This window comes from Protomyctophum bolini (assembly GCF_963924005.1).
Source record: "Protomyctophum bolini genome assembly, chromosome: 10".
Lineage (NCBI taxonomy): Eukaryota > Metazoa > Chordata > Actinopteri > Myctophiformes > Myctophidae > Protomyctophum > Protomyctophum bolini.
Window position 1 is genome coordinate 19,512,656 of NC_137871.1, and position 22,065 is coordinate 19,534,720.

At 43.6% G+C, this 22,065-nt stretch overlaps 1 long non-coding RNA gene across 1 annotated transcript in view; it reads right to left on the reverse strand.

Annotated features, from left to right (window-relative positions):
- Window positions 1–22,065, reverse strand: part of LOC308322817 — a 217,562-nt gene that overhangs the window by 125,664 nt on the left and 69,833 nt on the right. The window contains exon 2 of the long non-coding RNA XR_013964755.1: window positions 18,680–18,806. This is a non-coding gene — a long non-coding RNA (uncharacterized lncRNA). The remainder of the gene's footprint in view (window positions 1–18,679; window positions 18,807–22,065) is intronic.

Sequence of the window (22,065 nt, forward strand, 5' to 3'; positions counted from 1 at the left end):
TTATGGCGATTTATTTTGCATCAGCTTTTACTTTCTCTAATAACAACCTAAAACATGAACCTTGGTTACAGTTGTCCTTTAAGTTAAAACAATCAGAACTATCCCTTTAAATGTGCACTTCACCCATTGTCAACCTATCTTCATATATCTGCACCTCACTGATGCTCATATATATTTATTATTAATTATTTTAATTATTTAATTATTTATTCATAGTACAGTGGAGATATGAGTGGAGACGAGGGGCAGGGAGGCCTGGCAAGTCCATGAGTTAATGCGAGAACAACGGCTTCTACTTCAGCGTGCAACTTTCCAGGAAATGAAAGCCCTGCCGTTTCTCCGTTTCTATTATCGATGATGTCACACTGGTCCACAGCCGTAGACAGAAAAGGTGCCATCTTATAATGAGCATTAGCGAGAACCTATTATAGGAAGACAACGTTGAGAATGGGTGAAGTGCTGCTCTAATGTCGTCTACCCACGGCTATGTTGATCAGGCGAAAAAGTCCACATTTATTTCACTCTCTCTCTCTCTCTCTCTCTCTCTCTCTCTATGTGCGAAATGTATGCATGGTCTGTATCATCTGGGACCTGTTTCCTTAATTAGAAAGCAGTGCTGCAACTCTGTCATCAGTGACCTTATCCAAAGCCGGCTTCCTGTGTTCTAATATCCACCACCTTACGCCGCTGTCTGTCACTCAGAAATCTTGCATATCTCCATATTTCAACCGCCTTTTTTTTCTTCTTTCTTTTCGTTACTTAACCACTTCAACCCCTCTAGTTTAAGAGAACTGGACGAGGTTTCTCTGTCCCTTAATGGTATTTTCGTCCCGTGTCATCCGCTATCTTTTTTGCAGACAGCGGTATTTGTGCCTAGAGGTGTGGTCATGGGCGTGTTGGCACGCTTTCCCCTAAATTGCTATTTTGGTCACACACATTTGGGAAGTCGATAGTGGAGTTTAAAAGCACCCGTAAGCCGTGCCAAATTAGTTTGGTAGAGCGGCGCGCGGCATGCCGCGCACGCCTCAATGGAGATGTCTGCAGGCACAGAGTCAGGCTGCCTCATCTCTCCTTATTCTCCTATCTCTTTGTAATTTTCCTATAATCAGCAGAAGTCGAGTGCCTGCCACTTCCTTGTGTCCATTGTGTTTATATAATTGTATAGTCAAAGAAGTTATTTGTGCGCGATTCCATTTCCATTTGCTCTTTCAGTTCATGATCACCCCATAGCAGCACAATGGGGTTTATTGACCGAACTTTCCTTTTCGCTTCATACCGTTCCGTAGACGGCCTATACGCACGATCTATATACCAAATGAAAGCCCTAATTTCGTAGTTTACATATAACAGATTTTTTTTTAAAGAGCAAGATTTGAGACTCATTGAAAAGACGAGTGTACTTGGCTCTGTGTGTGTGGAGAAAGAAAAGAACAGCACGAGGGGCGCGGGTGGGGGCGGGGTGCAGCAGTGAGACTTCAGGGCAGCAACGGGCTATAGACCGTAAGGCTATGAAGCAATATAGCACTAACGGGCTAAAGGGATCTCTTAAAGGGATCTCTTAAAGCCAAGACTGGTGATTGGTTAAATTTGGTTTAACCACACCTATGCACAATATAACGGGTAAGTTGGGTAACGGAGGTGTTTTAGGGATTTAGACAGGTAACCAAACTACCAACTTTAGTGGGGGAACACCAATTCCCCACTGCTAAATCCCAAAACAGTGTAGGCCTATTTAGAAAGACTAGACGAAATTGGAGCCCTTAAGATCTCTTAACCAAAAATAGCTGATCTATATGCTCAAAATGTGTTGCGATGCGACATGTTTTGAGCTTGTAGATCAACTTCTTTTTGAGGTGAATCTTTGCCCCAGAATAGGCATGCTGGGGTTCAAGTGGTTACTTCGTCCTACAACAGGACTTACAAGTAAGTAAGTAAAGTATAAACAATGTCACACAAAACATAGTGAAAATAACAGATCTAAAAGCTCACAATGTGCATTGTGATCTTCCCTGTTCTATCATAGATTTTTTTTTTATTAATAAAATAGAGCGTTAAACATTGAACCAATGAAAACTACTCAACAAGAGTGTGACTGAATAATATAACTATGGGAATGGTAACACTGTTTTGTTTGTTTTGTCATTTCCTGTTTTTGGACATACAAGGTTTCATATAGCGACACTGACCATATAAGCTGCTGAAGTTATCTTTCCCGTATTAGTGCAGGCAGAGCGGATCGTGGCTAATTCATTACTCCCTAAATCTGTCTTAATGTTGTTGTTTTTTGCCATGTGAGATAATTGCATTTGGTTGAGTAAAGGCACACAGTGCCTGTTAAATGTTTAATAAGCTCAATGCATGGACCACGAGGTGGAATTTAACTTAAGTAAATGTACTAAAGTATACTGCAATTCTTACTATTTATTTAAATAAATGGCAATTATGTCCGCCCCACACACACGTTTGTGTGTTAACTTGTATCCAATGGAGCGTTGCAGTCTAAATAAGTGTTGTAACCTTCCCATTTTTTCTTCTAATTATTTGTTCGGCCCAAAACATTGTGTTCATTGCCATGATTTGTAAGGTGCCGAGTTGGCTTTGTCCGAGGCTTAAAGGACTTCAAATAAATACTTTCTGAAACGTCTAAGGGGGAAATTATCTTCCGGGCCATGAAAGGGGGAGGGACTGTGACACTACTGACTCCATGCAGTGAGGAGCCCCCGCCGGGAGGACGTACAGCCTCCGTCCAACACTCCCTGTGCAGTGACAAACATTAATTAATATCTTGATGCTTCATATCACAATATCTCAGCAAATGTTGTACTTTTTTACTACACTGCAATTATTTAACCGCTTGAGTTACTAACTTACTAGCCTGGACCAGCCAGCGTGATTTCTACTATATAGGGGCAGGAGAGGTGGATCCTTAAAGGATCGGGTTGTGTAGTGTCATGATTCAACTCCAAAGATGGGAGAAAAATACGATTTTGATTTGAAATTGAGCATTAAAAATGCCTCGTAGATCCTCGTAACGTGAAATAGCTCTCAAAGTCACTCTTTAAGTCCATAAACGCAAACAATGCTGATTCTACCAATATAGAACACCACACAAACCTAATTACATTAGTCTAGTAAGACAGTGTAGTACAGCTGCATGAAGCGTACATTATGAGTAAAGGTCACACACACACACACACACACACACACACACACACACACACACGCACGCGCACACAGCATCCTGTTTGAGCACATGTCACTGACGGTGAGTGAGTTTATACGTGGGAGCCATGGAATTATGTGCACAAACATACACGGAATACACTATAGTCTCTCTCTCGCTCTCTGTCTGTCTCTCTGTCTGTCTCTCTCTCTCTGTCTGTCTGTCTCTCTGTCTGTCTCTCTCTGTCTGTCTGTCTGTCTGTCTGTCTCTCTGTCTGTCTGTCTGTCTGTCTGTCTCTCTCTCCCTGCCCCTATACCTTATTGAGGACACACAGTCACCCAGACAGACACTATCAGAGTTAGAGCCCACTCAGCGCCTGCACCGCACTTCGAGACCCACTGTCCTGGATTATATACTGTATATATAGGCTATAATATAGCCTATATATACAGTATGTATTACCACATGGTATCTGATCATCCATATCGACTGATACACCAAGTAGTAAGTATCTGAATCGTATCATGAAAGAAACAATGGTATCGGTACATCCCTAATTATTCATTATCATTGTCTCCTTGCTCTCCATGCCCAGGCCTCAGATGGTGATGACAGTGGTATACAGTTCACAGAAAGGGTTGTGTGCGCATCTTATGCCTGAATTTAGGCCAGCTGCTGGACGTCAAGGCATCAAAGCAGGAGGAAAAACGTACGCACATGTTTTGCCTGATAAAGACAGAAGACCTAAGGGGTCGAAACGTTGCACCAGATAAAATCTGTTTTTGGAGCTTAAAGAAAGTGCGGATGGTTTTCCTCTCCTTGATGACAGTGGTACATTCATGGCTGGTGTGCAGTGCAACCTGAACAGGTCTTGGTTCAAGTGGTTAGGAAACTGGGCCAGTACAGTATAGTGGTGTCAATGGCATTATGTATAATTATGCTGTTCACATTATATAGGCCTGCCTGATACTGTTTTCCAAAATATAAGACACTATCTCTCTCTCTCTCTTTCTCTCTCTCTCTCCCCCTGTTAACTCCCACACATGGTACAGTGCGGTTATGCAAGTGTGTTTGGCCGAGCGCAGACAGAGTTTATGCTGCTGCATGGTGGTGGACTATAGGACAAGACTGAGATTGGTGCTGCTGGTGGGTGGTGGACACTGGACAGTGAGTGAGAACCAGGAAGACACCGGTTGCCTGTGGGTTGACCAGTAGTATAGGCTACCAGGCAGGAGCCTGAGGCTGCTTGTGGGTTGACCAGTAGTATAGGCTACCAGCCAGGAGCCTGAGGCTGCTTGTGGGTTGACCAGTAGTAGGCTACCAGCCAGGAGCCTGAGAGGAGTGCGTCTTTCCTCTGCATTGCTTGCGGTTCTCACTCGCTGTCCTAAGTTCTCATTTTAGGTCGTTTACCAGCAATGTCTCTGTCTGCGCTGCGCTCGGCCAAACGACTCAAACACTGATCTAAAAAGGCTGAACAGACATGGTATCGCTATGCTATTTGTTGGAGAGTCAGAGAAACATACAGAAAAGCAACTCAATATTGGTGCTTTTCTGTTCGTGACGACGTCGTGCATATGAAGAGACGAGTTGAATTAATAACGTTTCCACCTAACTTTTACCCCATTCATGGGGGACATTTTATAGTGCCTTTATTTGACCAGTGGGGGTCTCCTTTTTCATTAGAAACTGTAGTAGGCTAGTAACTTTGTATACGTTGCAATGCACTACTGGGTGTTTGTTTCTCTGACTCTCCAACAAATAGCATAGCGATATCATGTCTGTTCAGCCTTTTTAGATCAGGGTTTGAGTCATTTGGCTGAGTGACAAACAGTGACATTGCTGCTACATGTGGTAAAACTACCTAAAACGAGAACTTAGGACAGCGAGTGAGAACCGCGAGCAATGCAGAGGAAAGACGCACTCCTCTCAGGCTCCTGGCTGGTAGCCTACTACTGGTCAACCCACAAGCAGCCTCAGGCTCCTGGCTGGTAGCCTATACTACTGGTCAACCCACAAGCAACCGGTGTCTTCCTGGTTCTCACTCGCTGTCCAGTGTCCACCACCCACCAGCAGCACCAAGCTCAGTCTTGTCTTATAGCCATATTATACTCTGTCTGCGATCGGCCAAAACCCCTCAAACGTCCCATAACCTAGCCCTATCTGGATGGGGGAAAAACACAAAGTAAAGTACCTCAAAATGTTTTTTAAGTGCAGTATTTGAGTATTTGATTATATACTTTGAGCACACCCCTGTACTAAATTGCTTCCTCAGTTTTAATATTAATTCTGCCAGGCAGAAACCTTATATCTCCACATTGCAACATCAACAGCAATCAATGCCCTTCTTTGTCATGCAAAAGTTTGCAAAAAAAACAAAAACAAATAGACAATCTACAAGCTCTTATTTGAACAATTTTGAAAGTGAAAAAGTGAAAGTGGTTAAATGTGTCTGTGGGTTTTAACAGGAGCTTGACTACATTGGATCAATAATTGAAACGCAAACTATTTCACCATTTTCCTTGAAAATAAACGCATTTGGACATACACGTTTTCCACCCGACCTCAGCGACACAGTGCACTCAGAGTGTGTGAATTGTCTCTTCCATCACAGCCTCCCTCCGGCACTCGCCAGAGCAGTCCAGATGGCCGGCACAGGCTCGCCTGTAACTTACAATTTCTGTCAAATGTATCACTTTATTTGTTTGCGTTATTCCCCGCTTTGACTCTAACCCATTTATAATTCCAGCTGAATTGGATTAAATCACGATACGTAATTGCATCTAATAATACAACAAGCCTCCGGGAGGTTCGGCGAAACCGGGCATTTTTTTTTATCATGCAGCAAATAAATAGGCAAAACCCATAAACCATGTGATTCTCGTATTTTTGTTCTCTTTTTTCCTTTCATGACACGTAGCCTGCGGAGTTAGTTCAGTCAGTCACACTCGAGGGAGCATACTATACTCAAGGGGTTAACATGCTGCATTACTGGGTGTATTCAGTGTGTGCAAGACCCACATGTCATTCGCTGATGCGGCAGTCAGCTGACCAATTGGGCGGTCTACTTAAGCTCACTAGTCTGCATGCTCTTCCTGCCTTCCTTCTGCTATGGTTCCCGGTTGTTATGTGATGTTTGCTCCCAGCACCACCCCAGCACCACCGGTGGGCTCTGTTATTTCCCCATGGGGGGATTTATTGTATATCTATCTCCCTGCTCTTAAAGTTTTATGTTGGTGCTTAATCGTGCCGAGCAGGGAGAAAATCCAGCAGAGCCGAACGCCAAGTCAAATATCATATGCACACTTGTATTCCCATTCTATAATAAATATTGGTTAAATCTATTTGTGAGTTGTCTGACTGAACTTATTTTGTTCTGTATGTATGTATTTGGTTAAAATGGGTAGGGTTTAAAAAAAGGCAAAAGCATGCTCTGTTGCACTGGTCTAAAAGTGGGTCCTTAAAAACTGCTTAAACTTCTGAGATGTATGTATGTATGTATTTGGTTAAAATGGGTAGGGTTTAAAAAAAGGCAAGAGCTTGCTCTGGTGCACTGGCCTAAAAGTGGGTCCTTAAAAACTGCTAAAACTTGTATGTATGTGTGTAGTATTTATAAGGGGGGCTTTTTTGTAAAAAGCCCAGCCCACAATACCTTCATATATTTAAAACTAATCCAAAATAGGGTTACCAGTGAAGGGCAAAATGCCTATTCACTGGGGACTATGTGCAAGGCAGAGGCGTCCACCCCCCTGAGTCCAAGTTAGGCTAGACCGCATAAGTTCTGGCCATTTTGTGGGGGGCACTGGGGCCACGCAGTAAAAGTAAATTAATTCACAAAACGAACGTAATTTGTATTGTTGACCTATTTCAAAAACATATCACACAATATCTCACACACACACACACACACACACACACACACACACACACACACGCACACACACACACACACACACACACACACACACACACACACACACACACACACACACACCAACTGCTGAGTTGTGGATCTGACTTCCACGGATAATTGCTATATTCTCTTATCTGATATCAAATAACACATGCACCTCCACTCTGGAAATCATTGATATTCCTGCATTAACTCAGAGCTGAGATTACACATGCTCAAGGATACACTTTTTTTCCCCCTTTTTTTGTGTAGAAATGTACAGAGACATCAGTAATGAATTTGATATTACCACGTAATATCTGGAAGCCTGTACTAAAACGCTATTCCAATATGGAAGGTATATCTATTGCTTTGGCAGTCGATTGTATTATTATTTTTGTATCGCTGTCGGGTCAGAAACCTCGTATCTCCATATTTATATATTTTTCATGTAATGCAAAGGTTGAAATTAGAAACAAGCTCAGAACACGTCACACTTCCACTATTGTGAAAGTGGTCTGTATGTGTGTGTGTGTGTGTGTGTGTGTGTGTGTGTGCGCGCGCGCGCGCGCGCGCGTGTGTGTGCACGTGCGTGCATGCGTTTGTGCGTTTTTTTTTATAAATAAAATAAATATAATATATATCAAAGGAATTAACAAGAGCTTGTGACTAAATAATACATACATTGGATCCATTTGGAACTGTTCGAACCCGGGCTCCCCCAGAGCTAGTGGCGAAGTGTCCTTGAGCAAGACACTGAACCCCTAATTGCTCCCGATGTGCAGGTTGGTGCCTTGCATGGTTTCCTCTGTCATCGGTGTATGAATGTGTGTGTGAATGGGTGAATGTAATGCACAAGCACTTTGTATAAATATAAAGGCGCTATATACTGTATATGCACCATTTAGTATTTACCTGTAAAGAAAAGGTTTTGGACATACAGGGTTTTCACTTGACAGCACTGATACTCTGCTCTGGGCCGGCATCAAGGCCCAAATGATATTAGACGTTTTGCGAGAGGAAGACAAATATTGGAAAAAGAGAACTGTGCACAATGTATAGGCTTGATGTTTATGAGGTGAGTGTATTGGGAAATGCAGATGAGCCTGAGCGAAGCTTCCGGAACAGGCGGCAAGGAAGCTTCACTGGATATGGAGCCAATAAGGCCGTGCTTTTCAGCACTGCAGGTCTCGATAATGACTAGGTAGAGCACTGTAGAGCCACTGAATGGCTCAACAGCACTGTCCAATAAACAGACACTCTCTCTCTCTCTCTCTCTCCCCCTCTCTCTCTACATCTCTCTCCCCCTCTCTTTCTCCCCCTCTCTGTCTCTCTCTCTCTCTCCCCCTCTCTCTCTCCCCCCCCCCCCCTCTGTCTCTCTCTCTCTCTCTCTCTCTCTCTCACACACTGCCCAGGGCCTGGGATCTCCTGGTAGGTGTCCGGACAGGGAGCTGGCTAGCAGCTCTGCAGCAGAGCGGTGGCTACATGTCTTCAGGCACCCGTTAATTACCCACACCACAAGTCTGCCGCGGCATGGTGCCCGCACTGGCACCACCAGGAAATAGAAACGCCAGGAGCAACAGGGAGAGAGAGAGAGAGAGAGAGAGAGAGAGAGAGAGACCAAATGGATAGTAAATCGATGTCCTGCCAATTGTGTCAACGCAGACCCACACAACAAAATCTTATCACTGGTACCACAATCCAGAGTTTTTCTTAATTCATTAATTATATTGTTCCATCTCAGAGTTATACAGACCCGTAGGGTGCATTTGGTTCCAACAAGACAATGGGTTCCTCACAATCATTGTTGTGCTGCACGGGGGACTCCCATGAGAGAGAGAGAGAGAGAGAGAGAGAGAGAGAGAGAGAGAGAGAGAGAGAGAGAGAGAGAGAGAGTATATGACAGGTGGCGGGTGGTTTCAGTCCCTGCACACATGTCCAGGTCCCCTCCCCCCCCCCCCTTCTCTCTCTCTCTCTCTCTCTCTCTCTCTCTCTCTCTCTCTCTCCCTCTCCACCCTGGTAGGTTTGGCTGCCATCAGGCAGGCCTCTAACGACGGCAGAAGCAGCAGCAACAATAATAAGAAAGAAGAAAAACAACAACAAAACGCCTTCACAGCATAACTTCAGGTTCAGGCCCAACTCTCCTTCCACTGGAGACAGTGTTCCCGTCTACTCTCTGGGAGGCTGCAGTCTGTCCACCTGAATGTGCAAATTAGCTCCTTTGTGGTTCTTTCCGTGTGTGCGTGTGCGTTCTACCATATATGCTGGTGTGAAAACCCACATATGGCCTTTTCGCCGTACGCTGCACTATTTTTACATTCCATAGAGCTGTCACGCCATGTGGGTGCAGAGATGGGGTTCGATCACAGGTGAGTCTCTTGTGGAGCCTATAAGTATCATTGTTCCAAGTTGTTCTTAGCTCCAGACTACAGATTTTGGTTGTATAGTGTCACAATCTTTTTTGAAAGTTTCTGGAAATGAATGAATAAAATATAAACATCTGAAAATCATCATCATTCTTATTATTCTTATTATTATTATCATAATTTATATTATTCATATTAACTTAATTAGCCTATACTTATTATTGATAGGCTAAATGACGACCCATAGAAAGAGGACATCTCAAAATTGCTCACGGCCCAAAATGTGGTTACAGTAATTTGTTCCGTGTTATAATGCCTGTGATTGGGAGAATAACTTAAATGAACCAGGCAGCACAGAGCACGGTGCAGCATCTTTCCTATTGATCATGCTTACCAGAAGACAGAGCACAAAGCAGACTCTAAGGAGACCATGGTCACATGATACCAGCCGGTGCCGTCGGGCAGAAACCTCTTATGTCCACAATTGAACTTTTTGCCGTAAATGAATACACTACTCGATCACATTACAGTGTCACACAGAAGCGTCAACCCGGCAGAGCCACAAGCTCCAAACAGGGCACGAAGCCACACATTTCAAAACTCTCAGATCTGCTACTTTTGCTTATTTATATAGTTCTAGTAACTTTTATTGTATTAACCGGGAAAGCCTAAAGCTGTCCTCCTGTCAATCCAGGAAAGCATCTGTCATGCAAGTAAATAAGTAAACACACAAATAAAATAAATACATATTAAAAAAAAAATCAAGAATCCAGCGTCTTGTTTCTATTTACTCATTCCCCCCTCCCCTCTCTCTCTCTGAGTGTCCATTTGTCAGACAGCTGAGAGTCTCCAGAGACTGCAGGTCTGAAATACGTGTGGAAGGTGTTTGAAAAGAACCTGATCAGCAGCACAGCCATCCTTACTGGCACTTCACCAGGGTCACCGCTCACCGCTGACTCATCACTACCAGGCCTTGAGACGTGAAATTAATGTGCATCTAGTGCATGTGTGTGTGTGTGTGTGTGTGTGTGTGTGTGTGTGTGTGTGTGCGTGTGCGTGTGTGCGTGTATTGCTACACTTTCGGGGGTCAAATGCACCGCTATATCATTTGATTTTGAGAAATAGACACTGCAAGTATATTTTTCCTGGTCTTCACTAAATGTGTTAGACTCACAATTAGGAAATGATTCAGGTTAGGATTAGATTTTGGGGTTAGGGATGAAGTTATTATGCCTGATTTGTAAAAAAAAAGAAACCCTAAAAAACAAAATTAATAAATAAATGCAGAATTGCAGAATTAATCCAGACTACAGTAGCCTATTGGCCGTTAAACCAGGGCCATGCTTATTTACAGTATGTCCATCCATGTATACTGTGTTTATTGCATTCATATAGTGGTGTGCATGTTTAAATGGTCAGGACCTCGTCATTTTTTGTATCAGAATTGAGAAATGAAAAGAAACATATAAAATGCAGGAGTGGATATCCCGGGGCAGAGTGGAGCATGCATAATCATCATTATATTTATTCTGAATCAACCCATTGCACAGAAAGCTGACCGAAAATGTGAATTCTGAAAACAAAAAATAAAACTAGCGGTTAAAAGGTGTAAAAATAATACAGATTCCACAACTCCATGGCATAATTAGGCCTACCCCTAAAAGTCCTTTACAAACAAGCCGTCAGGTATTACCGTATTAGTATCTGTCTTTTTATTTTCCTACCGTGCCGTGGGCACTTTCCTCAGGCATGGCCGCTGTGTTTGATCTGCTGGGACACACACGGCGCTGGGAGCTGTGTGTATGTGGCCAGAGGAGCTGCGGAGTGTGTGTATGGTGTGTGCCGTGTGTGTACACACACACACACACACACACACACACACACACACACACACACACACACACACACACAAAAATTATGTTTCTTCGAGGTGAAGGGAACCAGTACACAGAAAGGGTGGCCAGTCTGCTGAGCGTCAGCAATGAGGAGTAGAGAGAGCAGTAGAGAACAGGGAAACCACGCCCCCGTAATACAAATCTATATGAAACAAACAGACATTCATTAGATATGCCTACGTCACGTTGCATAAATCAAACACATTGGGCCTGATTCATTAAAAAGAAATACGCCACGGTGTGTACCACAGGTGCGCTGGCGTATCGCAGGTGTATGTCATACTGAATGCAGTGGGTGCAAAGTGATCGGAAAAGCACCCGACAACCTCATTTGCATTGATCCACGCCCCATATCGCACCATAAAAGGCTTCAAGCTTGACTCAGCAGACAGCAGTTTGGTCTGTCAAAAAAAGAATAAAGGCTTTGCAGCCGCAGACTATGCGGCTTCAACGCCGCGGTCAATGCATGAATATAGCCCGCACTCTATTAATATGTCCACAACGGTGCGTGCTCCGCTGCTGAAGCAATATAATTATAATTTATTTAATTAAGTTCGGGACCAAGGCGGGTGCTGCACTCACACCTTTGCAGTCAGAGGTAAAACATAGGCTATCCGATATTTAAAATATCGGATATATGTCAATGCAAAAGTCGTCTTTTGAGAGAGAGAGAGAGAGAGAGAGAGAGGGGAGAGAGGGAGGGGGGCATGGCTTGCGCGATAAAGAACAGTACAAGCCTATACATTCATAAGTGAATAATTGGGATCCTCTTGTCTGAAGAATTTAAGAAATTATAATCCAGTGAGTTTATCCAGTGAGTTAAACTATTCTGTGTGTGGCATCCATGCATGTGATCAATATCAATACATGATTATAAAGTCTGTCCTTCATATTTGCAAGCACGGGAGCAGCGCTTGTCGGACCATCGCTTTTTCGCATCGCAGCGAATGTGGAGCTGCGGAGCGGACCGTTGCCCCGTCGGCTAGAATGCTGTCGGAAAAAAGGCCGCCTCCCAGGCTAATGTGGTCTTCTATTTTTTTATATCGGCAGCACGCTGCTGTCTGCCCCACCCCACACACACACACACACACACACACACACACACACACACACACACACACACACACACACACACACACACACACACACACACACACACACACACACACACACCCTGCACACACACACACACACACACCCACACCCACACACACCGACCGACAGTCAACTGACTCAAGGAGCTCCGTAACAAAACAATTTCAATAGGCCTGCCGCCTACTGCAGGCATTACTACACTAAACAATGTTGGATTCGTAGTGCAGAATGCAGATAAGCCTATGTTCTTATTATAATTGTGAGTTTGTTTTTTAACATGCGCGAGAGCCGATCTACAAGCTCACAACGCGTTGCACTGCGAGTAGAAAGCTGTCAAGTGAGAAGCGCAATTGCGCATGCTATAGTAATATCCTAATAAATAAATAAAAATGTGTCGGGCTTGCAGGGGCAGTTTCTGTATGGGAAATGCATGCATTTAGGCATACAAGTGCACTCAGCTTTTATTATATAGGCTATCATTTATTTTGTGCTGATCGACCAATATGTCATGGGGACACATGCCTACATATTTTATCTGAGATTTGGGAACAATTTATTGATTCAGCATGAAGACTAAAGCCTTCTGAATAAATCTATACGCACGTGTATGCTTCCGCAATTTTCTCCGCCACCTAAAGACGTCCCTTGGGATTTGACGGAGTTTCCGACCAACGTACGTGAGCGTCAAGTTCACGGCCATTTCCATGAATTCCAAATTAATGTGGGAAATCCACGTAAATGCCTTTCCGCTAGCTTCACGTCATGTTATCATCGTAAACGCCGTTGTGAATCAGGCCCATTGAGCTAATATGTAATGAGCAGCACCAAATATTTACTTTCTACCCAGAAACCTGGAAATACACAGAAATAGCTACAGAAACCATGCAGAAGCCTATGAGCTAATTGTACTATAGCATTGCTCTCTATCACAAAGACACAATTACCTTTGTTAAAATCTAAGAAGAAGAGATGTTGCGTGCAGTGATGTTAGCTATAGCTATTTATCAGCGGTAACAAACGCCTGCCGCCTGCAGACAGGTTGACCAACTAGACTGAACGGACAGATGTCGGAATCACTGATCAGCTGGTTTGCTACATTGTTTCGACACTTCCGCTCAGAGCTGGTGTCTCTTCCGGGTTTTTAGACAGCTGATGGAAATGAAGCTCCACCCACACAGCAGAATGCCGCGGGGGAAAGTGCTTCTGTGAATCTGGCCGTCGCGGCATTCAGCTGCATGGGTGGAGCTTAATTTCCATCCACCAGCTGTCTTAAAAACAGGAATCGACTACTGCTCAGAGCGGAAAATTGCTGCGCCTAGACGCCTAAGTGTGGAAACAGCTATAGCTGGCCTCTTCAGAGCTGCAGGGATGCTATACCTGCATGATTAGTAGGACCAGGTTGATTGGCTGGATGACCAGTAAAGAAATGTGATTTGCCGGATGGCCAAGTTTAGAGCCAGGTGATTGGCAGACTGACAGGACAGTGTTTTGCCAGCCTGTCGGGGGGCTGGACTGGCCACTCGCCAAGCTGGGCGAATGGGACTGTCTGTCTGGTCAGCTGCCAAATGGTTGCCAACTGTGTGTCTTTATGCCTCTCTGTCTGTCCGTCCGCCCGCAAGTATTTGAAATATACTGTTGTGGAGTGAAAGTATCCGAAACAAAAGAATAAAAATGCAATACTCAAGTAAAGGGTAGATTCTCGATAAATGCACTGCAGTGACAGTTTACTGTCCACCACTGCAGTGACAGTTTACTGTCCACCACTGCAGTGACAGTTTACTGTCCACCACTGCAGTGACAGTTTACTGTCCACCACTGCAGTTACAGTTTACTGTCCACCACTGCAGTGACAGTTTACTGTCCACCACTGCAGTGACAGTTTACTATCCACCACTGCAGTGACAGTTTACTGTCCACCACTGCAGTGACAGTTTATGTCCACCACTGCAGTGACAGTTTACTGTCCACCACTGCAGTGACAGTTTACTGTCCACCACTGCAGTGACAGTTTACTGTCCACCACTGCAGTGACAGTTTATGTCCACCACTGCAGTGACAGTTTACTGTCCACCACTGCAGTGACAGTTTACTGTCCACCACTGCAGTGACAGTTTACTGTCCACCACTGCTTGCCAGACCTGGTAACAACGGGAGGCAGATAGGCTGTGTTCTGGATGTCTGTGGGAGGGAAATGTTTCAGTATAGCTTCCATTTAAATCTCACCCACACACAAGTCAAAGCTGTCTGGAAGTCCAGAACAAAATACATAATTATGTTGAATTTCACAACATCCAAAACACGTCTGCCACTTGTCTGCGTCCAGTGGTGGTACAGTGATGAAGTGCATTTACTTGAGTACTGTAAGTATATTTAAGGGGAAAGCCTGAAGGACTTTGGTCCCTTATTGTATTTTTCTTCTTCTCCTTCATGTTCTCCTTCCGCCAAAACATAGCAGTTCGGATTCGTCTATAGACGCTCGACAAAGCGCCAGATGTACTGCAGTGGATTTGAACACAACCTCCGTGGTGATCCGAGTTTGTATAAAACGCACATGATGAATAACACTTGACCTGACTTGACCTCCGATAAGGACACAACTACTGTACACAAGTCAGACACGTGCACTTTAGTAGTTGTGTCCGTATCGGAGATCATTCACAATTTTTTATCTGAGACGGCTATTGTTTGCCTGTCCTGGAAACATTCCAAAGAAACAGTTTGAAAGTGGAACCTAAACAGGGGCATACTGTATCTGGAAGTGGAAATACACGCACAGATAGGGCAGCCCCCCAAACACACACACACACACACGCACGCACGCTCGCACACACACACACACACACACACACACACACACACACACACACACACACACACACACACACACACACACACACACACACACACACACACACACACACACACACACACACACACACACACACACACACACACACACACACACACACACACACACACACACACACACACACACACACACACACACGCCAGGCTGTGTACACTCCATGCATAGTTTGACCTTATATGGAGTTGGAGACAGAGAGATGAGGTAGAACATTATGACAGAAAGAAGAGATGGATGTCAATAACGTATATTATTCATGTGTGTATGTTTCTGTCTGCCCCGGACGGTCCGGACCCAAACTAAAGAGACCTGGAGCAAGAGCTCATAAGCTCTGCATCCCCAGGTGGACTTTCTTTGCATTTCTCATTGTATTTTATCAGCGTGTCTGTCTACAGTATAATAGTTGCATTTAATTTGTGAAGCGTGTAATAATGATGGCGGTGAGCGTGGCGTGTGGTTGTTGGACCTCGCGGTGGCCCAGTTGGAGAGTTTTAATTTACCCAGCATGATGTGCTTGTCCCACTCATGACAAATGACACGTACAGTAATTGACCTTGTCTGCACTAATGATAATGACAGCTCCCCCTCCCCCTGTACCCGTGTACAACATTAACCCGCTGCATTTTCTGTGCCCCACCCCACAAACACACACACACACACACACACACACACACACACACACACACACACACACACGTCAAACGGGGGATGTCAAACTCATTCCAGGTAACCGGCCGGACAGGACGACATGCGACTTAACGTGTGCAAGTGCAAATCGTCGCCGTTGGGCAGAAACCTCTTATCTCTGTATTACATTTTTTACGATTTTAACTGTTGTTAACTTGACCATACTACGGTGTCACACAAATGCATCAACAGTAGCAGATCCGCAAGCTCGGAATGTGGCACTAAGCAGCACGCTTCAAGCTTGTCGATATGCTGTTTTTGCTACTTTCTTTATTTGAATACTGAAAAGTAATACCTTTGGAAATATGAGTTTCCACTCGACAGACGGAATGCATTTGCGGCTGCAGGTGTTTTTTCTTCTCCACAAGACCCCAACCTGTTCTCAAGTGCTTCTCTGCAATAACTACAAAATGCCTAGCAATCAGTACTTTTATGATGATGATTATGGTTTACTGGGGCCTCATTCACACAGTTTTTTTTGGGCCACCACAATGCTTTTCCAATGAGAGTCACATGGTTTGACCAAACATTTGTCTTTGATTGCTGATTGCTGGTGGTGTTCTGCCCCTCCCCCTCCATCAAACAAAAATGTTTCGTCAAACCATGTGACTCCCATTGGAAAAGCATTGTGGTGGCCTAAAAAAACAAAAAAAACACCAAACATTTGCTTGATTGGTGTTTGATACGTGTGAATGTGGCCTTAGTCATAGACAACAAGAAAGTGGTGATGATCTATGTTATTTCGGATGTCTTGATCTTGCCACCCATTCCATGACTAAACCATTTACAATCAAAACATTAATGCACAAATGTAGGAACTAGGAACTAATTAAACACAATTGTAAAGGTACGCCATTGCAACTATTTTTTTCTATTCTATTACAAATCTCATGCACGCGCAGCGCTCATGCACAGCTCTCGCCAGGTGCATGGTTGAACTTGTGACGAGACGAGTCAACAGCACAGTGGAAAAAAGTTTCTGCCGCCCGTCACGCTGATTATGCTCATTATGGAGACAAGTTCTTGCAAATATGGCACTGATTGGACCAGCGGTTTACACGATTAGCTCTGGACAGACAGACCCCTCCTTCCCTCCCCTAGACAGCTCCCCTCTGAGGAACCATGCCGTAAAGAAAAATAATAAGAAGAGGAAGAATAAACAATTAACAAACAAACAATATAAAAATCCTCATAAATATGTGACAGCCTTGGTATGTGCAGGCATGCGAGGCTGATTACAATTACAAGCTATGAAGACAGGTCAATGAAGAGCAAAACAAGATTTAACACCTCTCCATGCCGTATAATTCTCTTTCGCCAGGGAAAGACCTTCTATCTCCGTAGTTCAACATACAGACCCCCATACCCCCCCTCTGTGAATTAGTGCCTTACTTTGTCATACTAAAATGTCACACGGTATTTTGCCATTTAAAGTGCATATTGAGCATGTGCGTGCATGCGTGCATACAACCCAAATATATGTCAGGTCAGATGAGTAAACCGATGGTTGCACACACATCGGGATGATAAACAGGAGTGCGCTGTGCCGCTGCTTATGCAGTGTGGTTGCGTGTGTGTGCGCGCAATAACTTTATTTTATTTATAGATTCCCCACAATGCAATGCGTTGACAACAGGGCTCTGATGACATATCCAGGCTGCCCAGGCGAAGCGCTGAGCGGCTCGTCATGTCTGCCGTGTTGTCTACTGTCCTCTCTCCACACTCGCACACCCCTGACAGCACACAACACTTCTTCACATCCCAACACTCTGAGACGCAATCGTGGAAAGTAACCATAGGAACCGTACATGTACTCAAGAATACATACTTTCGTGCTATAGAGTGCCGAAGTCTTGACGACACTCACTCATCCCCTGGTTCAGAGAATATGTAAATGTCACACTAGCGTTTTCTCTCAGTCAGTTGATTATTCATATCCACATCAGTGAAACGGCCAGGGTGATTTGTGGGGATTGATGGGGATTACAATGCAAATAAAAAGTACATGAACCCGTGGACTACAACCTCTAACGATATTGACGTCAGACTTCCGTGCTCTATGGAACAAGTTGTTCGGACCAAACTAGTGCCCCTCAAGAAAAGTCCAATGTTGATGTCACTTGGTGAATACAACCACTATATGTATTTCATATACTGTTGAGAGGTATACATCACTGCACAGGTTACACTGTTGAAGGCTGCTGGTGAACAAACCAGTATTTACACTGGTTCTAAAACACACACACACACACACACACACACACACACACACAGTAGAGAGAGAGAGAGAGAGAGAGAGAGAGAGAGAGAGAGAGAGAGAGAGAGAGAGAGAGAGAGAGAGATTTACAGTAGCATCAGCTTGTCATATAGATTCATGGAGACAACGGAGTAGCAAAAGGGCAACGATTAAACATGTTTATAGGGAACATAAACTACCCCCCCCCCCCCCCCTCCTCAAGTAAAAACTAAATATGCAAAATATATATATTGCAGAACCCTGAAAGCAGCATACAATAAAAATAGTTTTCAAATTCAGGTTAAAAACAAAATACAGCAATGTGTACAAATATTACAGCACTATCATGTTCTAAACATTAGGCTATACATAATCTACTGATAGATAGTATTGTAACACAGGTTTTGTCTGATAATACGATCATGTGCTTATTTTTTACAACTACAGCGATGTGTGAGAAAGAAAATAAACCAGTTTCCTACTTTGAGCCATCTTCAGTACTGGCTAGCTCGCCAGTACTTTGCTCCCTTGCTGGGGTCTCGTGTCAATGTCATCATCACATTGGGTGTCGTACGCTCCTACGGCACATATAGTAGGATGACCATGAGCCTTGAAAGAAAGAAAGAAAGAAAGAATATGACAGCAATAGAGCAACAGCTTGAATCACATTGCATAGTAATGCTACTATTGTAAAGAGAAAGAGAAGTGACCAAGAGCCTCATGAACATATATACTGTACCCTGTCCAAACTCACTACCTTCAACAGCAGAATCAACACAAACACAGCCTATTATACTGTATCCTGTCACAACACACACAGCCTAGTGTATACAGTACCTACTGTATACTGTATCTTGTCACAACATACACAGCCTATAAACATATACTGTACCCTGTCAGAACATACACAGTCTATACGAGCGTATAGGCTACTGTATCTTATCAAAACATACACAGCCTAGTATTAAAGAGCCAGTATACAGTCACTGAACAAGATTAATTGCCACCTAGTCAAGATAGTTTTATATTGGATAGTGGCCGTGTTGATATATGACATATATTAAATGACATCTAATCAAATCAATTGTTTTTTAAATGAGCAAACTTCCAGAAGGCCAACAGGCAGTCAGTTGCTAGCCGTCTTCATCCTCCTCCCCGGCCTGTCTGTCTGCGTCCAGTAACAAACCAAACTAAAAAAGAATATAAAAAAATACTTTTTTCCACCAGTGCAGAGACTCTGACAGCACCAACACTTCCCATCAACAGTGAGACATCGTCGAAGCACTGCTCGTCACCACTCTGTTGACCTCACCTGTTTATGTGTACAGACGAGTGACAAATTAAAGGGAAAGACAACAACAGCAGTGTCTTGGCATAAGGTGGTGCCTGTGAGCCAGCAGAACAGGCATAGATAGTATGTGGAACGCCACCAGAGGGGATGGAACACCATCTTACAATAAATGCATCACGTCTCTGTGTGCACGACTGCACGTGTGTATGTGTGCACGTCTGTAATCCACGTAACTCGAGAACAGTTCGCCACACCGACTGCATATTTGACATACGTTTTCTACACCACCACAAGGAGTGCAGTGCCTGGCTGGTCGGATACACAGATGTCCAGGGCCGCCACAAAAGGCTCCGGTCAGGGTCTGCCAGTGGACCGAATGAGCCTATACTGTAAGTCCCTGTAGAATTCCCAGCCTCTGCCTCATCCAATTGATTGTCATGGCAACCCCACACCTGCCATTTGATTACTTAACCAGTCCACTTTTCAGACACAGGCAGGCAGACAGATACAGAGATCTCCATATACAGTACAGTAATGGGCACAAAAGGGACACAGACAGACAGTTAAAACGGGTTCTATGACAACAGGTATTGCATACTAGGTTCCCGACTGGCATCACCAAGTAGGCCGGTGGCCAATGGGCTAGTTCCAAATATATGATTAATCTTATTTGGTTTTGAAGATGGTGATGGTTGTTCAGTTGGGTTGAGATCTGAATCATCTGATGACTGTAAAAGCATTATCGCTGTTGCCAGAGAGAAAACTATTATCTCCATATTTGTATCGTGAATGAACTCCCGTCCCTCCTTGATAATACTACATTGTCATGCAAAAGTATCAAAAAATATACAGGTCTGCAAGCTCAAAACATTTCGAGCTTGTAGAATTGAATTTGAATTCTGAAAAGTAACACTTTTGGACATACAGTATGAAGTTGAGACAGAGACAATATGATTCATAGGATTATCCTTTCAACACAGGAGCCGCTATATTGAGCCCTCTACTATATTCCCTATAACACACGCCTGTGCGGTACTGTGCGATAGTGGCACGCTGGATTGTCTACAATGATCTGCCTCGCTCTCAACATCAGCAAGACCAAAGAGCTGATCGTAAAGACTTGAAGAAGCCGAGGAGAGAGCACGCTCCTATCTTCATCAATGGAGTTGCAGAGGAAAGAGTCAGTGAGTTCAAGTTCCTACACATGGAGAAGGAGCTAAGTGGAACATACACACTAGGCATGTGGGGGAAACGGCTCAGTTCCTTCGGCTGAAGAAGTTCGGAGTGGGACCCGCACATCCTCAGCCTGTTCTACGACAGCTCCATTGAAAGTTTTCTGTCAGGCCGTGCCACTGTGTCTGGTATGGAAAGTGCACCAAACAAACGGAAAGACATACTGTAGGGTAATGCGGACAGCTGAACACGTAATGGTGAGCTTCCCTTCAAAACGTTGCATCACACTGTTGTAGAAGTAGTGCATTACTTTACAAAGAAAAGGAAAAGAAAAAAACAACAACAACAACAACATAGAGAAAAGTGGAAGTTGTCTCGACTCTAAATGTGTTTCCGCCAATGTGGGGGGAATGGGTTTGTTTTCCTGAAGTCACAATAATGAGATAACTTGTTGTCTTAGTATTTCATAATATTGACTCAGTATTTCATAATTTTGACTTAATTATGCCATGGTATATTCCAATTATGAGAAGCCCATTATTATGATGTAGGATTTATTTGTATTCATTATTTACGCCACACTGGCGGAAATGGGATTCCATACCGTACTGTACCATACGTGTCCAGTGTCCTTGGTTGTTTCATTACAATGACGTGTTATCAAAGGAATGATGACTTGGTCATGGAAACACATTATTATTAGACTCTCAACACCCTTTACACACTGAGTTTATTTTGCTCCCTTCAAGGCAGAGGTTTTTACCACCCTCGTTAAATAACAGATAGTTTATGAGCTTTTTTAAAATTCCATCAGCTTTTTAAGATAGTGTGACTCTTTCAAATGTGGTATGGTGTTCTATCTTCATTGCTTCTGATCCATATGGTGACAAGCATTGGTGGAAAAATAACTACAAGTAGCCGACTGTACGTAAAGGTGTGGTGACATAAAACAAAAGGTTCTGTACATTATCTTATTTTTGTAACTTTTTCTGAGCTCAATTGCACCCAAAAAAATAACGGAATTTTTAACATTCAGTAGATTTTCTGTGGTCTGGGGTTTACTGGCTATAAATGCTATAATTTGCCTGTGGACTGTGATGTAAACAGTCCACAAATCCCATATATGACATAATTTTCCAGCATATGTCACTGTTGAGGGATTTTGCCTGTTTTCGTTGCAGCTCATAAGGCTTCCGAACACAGAAAACCCCAAAACCAATCAATATGTCAGCACCTCCCCCTACACATTCAATTGATCCCGTAATCTTTTGTGGCCAGATGTAATTTATTGGGGTCTAGTAGAACTATAGTAAATAATAATAAAGAAATCACAGTCAAATTTTGTAAAACAATACATACCGGTAGGCTATTTAGCCACATTTAAATGCCCCCGTCACCCTGTGA